Consider the following 6708-nt stretch of genomic DNA (forward strand, 5'->3'; position numbering starts at 1 on the left):
TATTATCTAATTGATAATATTTGTGAAAAGCACGTTTGTAAATAATTTGGTTGCGACTACATCATGCAATTTTCCAATAGTCTTTTCTCGGTAATTAGGGATGGCAATTGGTGGAAAAAAACCCGTGACCCGTGGGTACCTGTGCTCGTGACGGACGGTTATACCCGTTGACGGGTCGCGGGTATTTCATATCCGTCACGGGTAAAACCCGACCCGTGAATTCGTGATGCCCGTTTGAGCTACGCATGGGTATACCCGTTTACCCGCATACAAATATAACATGGACCAATAATGAGTTGAGTTGGAGTCTCAACTCTCGGAAAAAACTTCTGTCTATTACGTAGTATGTCACTTGTGCAAGACACAATGTAATCAAACAATGTTACGCTTGTTCCCACTGAAAAATAAAAATACTAAATGTATTGAGTATATATTAATTAACACATTAGTCATGACTACCAAGTTCTACTCCAGTTGCACACATTTTTAGTTTTTTTTAGCAATATGTACTTACTTGTATGATTTCATGAGGTATTAGGTATATGAAAGTCGGATCGTTTCTTTTATTCAGTTAATTCCTTCCTCCTCGTCATCTTCGATTATTGTAGCCTTCTTCTTCAAGTACCATATTTTCTCATGACACTTCCCATCTTCGGTTATCTACTACAGATATTAACATATAACCAAGTAAATTGGACATACTTTATGAAACGAAACACTAATAAAAATCAACACAATCAGCAGCCCGTAGAAACACGACCCGTCCATAACAGCTATAGAGATGCAGAATTGACCCATTTCACATTTGTAAGGGTAACTTATAATGAACACACAACAGCAGTATACATTTTGACCCATATCGGTTTTTATCTTCATTAAAGTACCATTTTTGATCCAACAACCAATATACATTTTGACCCATATCAGCTATAGAAATGCAGGATTGACCCATTTGAATCCTACATTCAATAACAATACATGTAGGAAATTTGATTTATAACCTTAACTTAATTATGAAAAAGAATAACAACTAATTAAATTAAAGACATGTTGTCTACATGTTTCTTTTTCAGTCAGTAGGCAAATACTTATTTTCATTAACAGTCATTGTTAATTAGTCTAACATTAATGAATTAAAAAAAGATAGTCACACGTCCTACATATTAAACTATTCCGAATTCATAATATAGAATTCTAAATATCAACAACTCTCGCTTTGTATCCAAATCATATATTAGTGTTGATCAGCAATGTAGATTAGACAATTGGGAAGCTTAAAAATTAGATAAGAGATTAATTCTACCTGAAGGAACAGCCAGAGGTCGTGGCGCTCGAGGCATAATTCTAACTGCTACTGCAATATCAAGAATGCACCTATGTTTTTTTCAACAAATAAATTCAAATATACACGTTAACTCACCTAGAGAAGAAGCGAATGGTTGTGCAGGCTGAGGTCAGAATCAACTCATGGCATTTATGTGATATCTGAAAACTCCGATTAACATGAACAAATATAACGATTACCACCCAACGTAACCCATGATAACTGAAACGAACATGTCAAAATCAGTAAACATAATCCAGATAAATAAAAACAAAAACAGTGAGCAACATCAAGAACAAAAGTTTTTGTAAATTTCATATTTTTTAATCTACTTTGAATGTTTGCTCTAACATTGAAACAATCAGTATCGATAAAAATAGAAAATTCCTCACCAACGATATCTTCTTTCCCCATTTCCTAAGCGCATCCTCCACTTAATCAATCGTCTGTAACATAACAACATCAAATCAGCAACAACCTAACAATTAATTTTGCAATCAACATATAACAACTATAAACCCTATTCATTCCTTGTCTGAAACATCGAACGCTGGAAGATCTATAGATGATGGGAACATGTTTACTGAATAATCACATATTTTTGATAACATAATTCGATAGAATAAACTAATAATCGATTAAATTAGAATGAGAATTAATTAACTGCTTTTATAGAGATTAGGGTTTGAAAAAACAGCTTTCGATTAAGGTGACAAAACTGTTCTTTCAACTGCTTTTGCCTTTTAGAACTGTAATAATTAAGGTGATCCTATGTTCTGATAATTGGCAAATGTTGCTATTTAGTTAAGAAAACAATGGATAACCATTAATGGAAATAAAGGTTTAAAGTACATAAGTGCCAAATAATTTAGAAATCAGACTTTTCATTTTATATGAAGGTATAAAAATCGACTTACATGATGCAGTGTCGATAAAAGCAACCGGATGTTTGGTTCTTTTCCATCTGACCATAACTTTATATCCTCATCCAGTAATTCTAATTCCATCTGTACTAATACACACACTAATGTCTTAAAACATAAAAAAAAAAAATCATTATACCTGAAACATTGGCTGAAGATTATAACATATAAACATAGAGTTAAAGATTCAAATTTTGAAGATGTTACTCATAAAACTATGCATCCCAGCTTATATATCTTTTAGTAGTTTTACTACCAATGAAAAAATTACCTGTTTACAAGGGCTTAAATCATTTTCCAGTTCTTGCAACAGTTTACCCGTCGTACATTCGTCTTGTTTTTCTAGCTGCGGGCGAAGATTATAATAAGCTGATAAGCAAATTGATTACTTGTAACTAATTACTTGGCAAACCATAACATAAGTTGTGTGACGAATATTACTTGCTTTATTAATAAACTTACGCAGAAGCACATATTCATGACTTCAAATATACAGGTTAGTTCATCATTCATCAATCATACAATGATATGATCCATTTAAATATTTACCGAATTTGATTCTCTTGATCCACGTCTGGCAATCGGCACTTCTGGAATCTTATTTGCCCCGAATATTTCTGCAATAAAAACACAACATATTTTTCTGCAATAAAAAACACAAAATATTTTTGTTTGCAATAAAAAATAATCATAATAATATCACCTTCTGCTCCATCACACTTGTTTTCCTCAACGTTTTGAGTCCAACTTTTCTCTGAATTATGCGTCTGATACTTCTGTTTAGCCCAAGCAATTGCATCATCTATACCTACCAATTCATCGACGATGACAGAACTTCTTTCTTATAATTGTGATCCGATTCGATAGTTGATTTGTTGATATGAATTTTGATAAATCAAGGGTTCAATCTGTTTCAGTGATAGCCGCTATGCAGACAAACAATTTGGGGGAAAACCTATTTTTTTTTTTTTTTTTGTTGATAAAATCGTGAATGAAAGGGGAATTGGTGAAACCCCTAAATTTGATTTTGTATACCGTAACAATGGGGGTATTTTAGACTTTTTATTTGATGATTAGCTAATGTGAATTATTTGTTAGCTAATACCTAAATTGGATGGCTTAGATTGAAAGTTGGTAATGATCCTATGGTCATTAAGGAGCTTCTTTTTTAATGAATGAGAGATAATGCTCATCTTTTAATGATTAAAAGAGATGGACGGATATAATACTAGCTAACGTAATTGATGTTAGGAAATTATATTTATATTGATAATTTACAATAATGTTTCAATCAGTTTTAAAAATTTAATGACATTTCTCATATAATATCTTTCTAAGTACAGTAGATTTAGCTGATGATAACATAGTCATGCATTTTCTATGGTGAGTGTATTTGGTCGAACTAGTTCGAATTGAAGCGGGTAGCTTATAGCTGAAAGTTAATCTCATTTTACTTTAAAAGTGTTTGATATATTAATTGAAGATAAAGCTAAAGTTAAATAATGTAAAATTACATAAAATAGCATAATTTTTACATATATATGCAACTAACAATTATTTATATTAAAGGGTAACATGGTAATTTTATACTTGATAAAAAAAGCTTATTATTTTGATAAGCGAGTTTCTTGAGATTAATATTCTAGATCTTATCAAATATATAAGCTCTACTTTTTAATGATTGTCAAACAAAGCTATAAAATTTTCACCCTTATATGAAACTTGATGCATTTTTCATATTTCGAGTTCTTAAAAAACTCGATACATGTTTCAGCCATATCATTAGTATGGCTCTATTAATCGAGGCAACATCAAGCGTCGATTATTGACGACTTGATTGTCACTTAGAGCCGAAATTGAACTTCATGAAGGTTTAATTAAAACCCGGAAATTTGAGTATACCATCTTCGTAGCGTCTCACACTTTTTTTTATTTTATTTTTTATTTTTGTAACCTACTTATTGACCGGAGGCCCATTCGTAAACAATCTTTCTATCCATAGAACATTGAATGTGAGGACTTTCTTTATTCTTGGAGTGTTTTGGATTTAGTAACTCAAAACCATAAACCCTAAACTTTAAACCGTTCGTGTTAAAAATTCAATCTAAAGCCTAATTTCTAAACCCTAAACCCTAATTTCAAAACCGTAATTTATGAACCCTAATTTCTAAACCCTAATTTCTAAATTTTAATTTCTAACCCCTTAATAAAACCTTTAATTGAAACATTATATATGATGTGTGTTATCATTTATTTCTTCGAGTGTTTTTACGCCAAAATAATAACATTTATCACAAAGTATCTTTTTTAAATGTTCATATTTTCATGTGATCTTAATGTTGGAAAAAAAAATTCAAAAAAAAAAAAAAATACTTCTCCAAAAAAGTGCTTCCTTATTAATTAAAACACGATATAAGTATATATATATAGGGGAGAGATCAACGGATAAGTGACATTTTTGGGATAAGGGGATAAGTAAAATTTAATTTTTATATTTTTTACATTAGAGCTTCGATTTAAAAAAAAAAATAATTCTGCGATTAACTGACATTGTGTAGATTCATAATTTTTTTTTCAACAGGAGCTTAAATTGCATGTGATGTATGTTAACGTGTTTTGAGGTTTTTTTGAGTTTTTTTTTTTTTAGAATTTAGCCCGATTTAGAGTTTAGAGTTTATGTTTAGGGTTTAGTGTTTTTGGGTTTACGGCCCTAACCTCTAAACCCTAAGCCGTTCGTATTAAAAACTCGTTCTAAAACCCTAAACCCTAATTTTTAAACCCTAATTACTAAACCCTAAACACTGTGTTTTTTAATCAAAAGTCATTTTTTCTATTTTTTTTTTTTTTGTTAACATACATCTGATGCATGAAAAACAGTTAACATGCATCAAATAACAGCTAACATGCATAAGATGCATCTTAACGATCCGGTTAGAAAAAAAAGAAATTTTATTTTTTTCTGAATCTACACAATGAAAATATGTACCAGCAAATTTTTTTTTATAAATCGAAGCTGTATAACTAAAGATATAAAAATCACAAAATCACTTATCCCCTTATCCCAAAATATGAGCTTAGCGATGGATCCTTTCCATATATATATATATATATATATATATATATATATATATATATATATATATATATATATATATATATATATATATATATATATATATATATGGAGAGGATCAAGTGAGAAATTTTTTAGTGTGAGAACTCTAGGAACTTCAAAAACACTATAATACACTGAAATTCGAGCAAAAAAGTGGTGGACAAGCAAAAACAAAGAATTCGAGCAAAAAACAAAACACGAGCGAGCAAAAAAACAGAAAGTCGAACAAAAAATATGGCGGGCGAACAATTATGTTCATAGTCGAGCAAAAAAATTAAAGCACAAAACGTTCTACATTCTTGTTCTACACACGTTCTACATTTTTTTTGTTCGAATTAGCCAAAAATTGCTCGAACTCATTGCTTTTTGTTCGTCCATGTCTTTTTTGTTCGTCCGTGTTTTTCTTTTTTGTTCGAATCAGAAAATGTAGAACGAATAATCGTTCGAATTGCTCAAAAATCGTTCGAATTACCCAATTTTTGTTCGAATATCAAAATGTAGAACATAAATGTAGAACCAAGCGAAAATTGTTCAGACCTTTTTCTTGTTCGACTTGCTCGATTTTTCGTTCGTCCGCCTATTTTTTTGATCGCCCGCGTGAGTTCTCACGGTTCTCACAAAAAAGGTTCTCATTTAATCCCCCTACTATATATATATATATATATATATATATATATATATATATATATATATATAGATAGAGAGAGAGAGAGAGAGAGAGAGAGAGTGTGGCGGTTGACTATGAAGATTGGAGCAACGTTTTCGTTTAGGTGAGCTGATGATGATATGTACGAATATATATATATATATATATATATATATATATATATATATATATATATATATATATATATATATATATATATATATATATATATATATATATATATATATGGGTGCAGCGCAATTGATTGCATTTTGGCTAATTTCATCGCCACTTATAGAGGCACCATTCAAGTGTACCAGTTGTTTCACATATCATAATCATCATATACAATACTACCAGTCTCAATATTAATTCTTGTATGTTTTTATTTTCAACTTCTGAATTATATTACTAGATACTAGATAAGTGTACATCTTTCGGAACCAATTTCAATTTGTTGAGGTGATTTATTTGCATAACATGTTAAACTAGTGAAATGACCTTTGAAATTACGGATTTGTTTAAACGAAACAGTTTAATAATATGTTATAGGTATTAAGTGAACGTAAATGATAAAGGTCATTTACTTTAATGACCCGTGAAATCACAAATTCCGACTAAGAAACTTGTAGTTTTTACAATCATATTAATATACTAATCTTGGTCAAAATAAATGAACTACATTTATTCTCCCACCACT

At 30.2% G+C, this 6708-nt stretch overlaps 1 long non-coding RNA gene across 3 annotated transcripts; it reads right to left on the reverse strand.

Annotated features, from left to right (window-relative positions):
• Nucleotides 1-281: 281 nt before the first annotated feature.
• LOC139847701 (uncharacterized) lies at nt 282-3231 on the reverse strand. 3 transcript variants are annotated; one of them, XR_011759621.1, is made up of 8 exons: nt 2951-3231; nt 2797-2864; nt 2519-2593; nt 2242-2331; nt 1717-1770; nt 1304-1546; nt 515-663; nt 282-397 (listed from the first exon to the last, which is right to left on the reverse strand). It is a non-coding gene; the product is annotated as an uncharacterized lncRNA (long non-coding RNA). The 3 variants fall into 3 exon arrangements; XR_011759620.1 differs by lacking the exon at nt 282-397 and having other exon boundaries at nt 399-663; XR_011759622.1 differs by lacking the exon at nt 282-397 and having other exon boundaries at nt 399-663; nt 2710-2864.
• Nucleotides 3232-6708: the final 3477 nt, after the last annotated feature.

Source organism: Rutidosis leptorrhynchoides, chromosome 5 (assembly GCF_046630445.1).
Source record: "Rutidosis leptorrhynchoides isolate AG116_Rl617_1_P2 chromosome 5, CSIRO_AGI_Rlap_v1, whole genome shotgun sequence".
Classification (NCBI taxonomy): domain Eukaryota; kingdom Viridiplantae; phylum Streptophyta; class Magnoliopsida; order Asterales; family Asteraceae; genus Rutidosis; species Rutidosis leptorrhynchoides.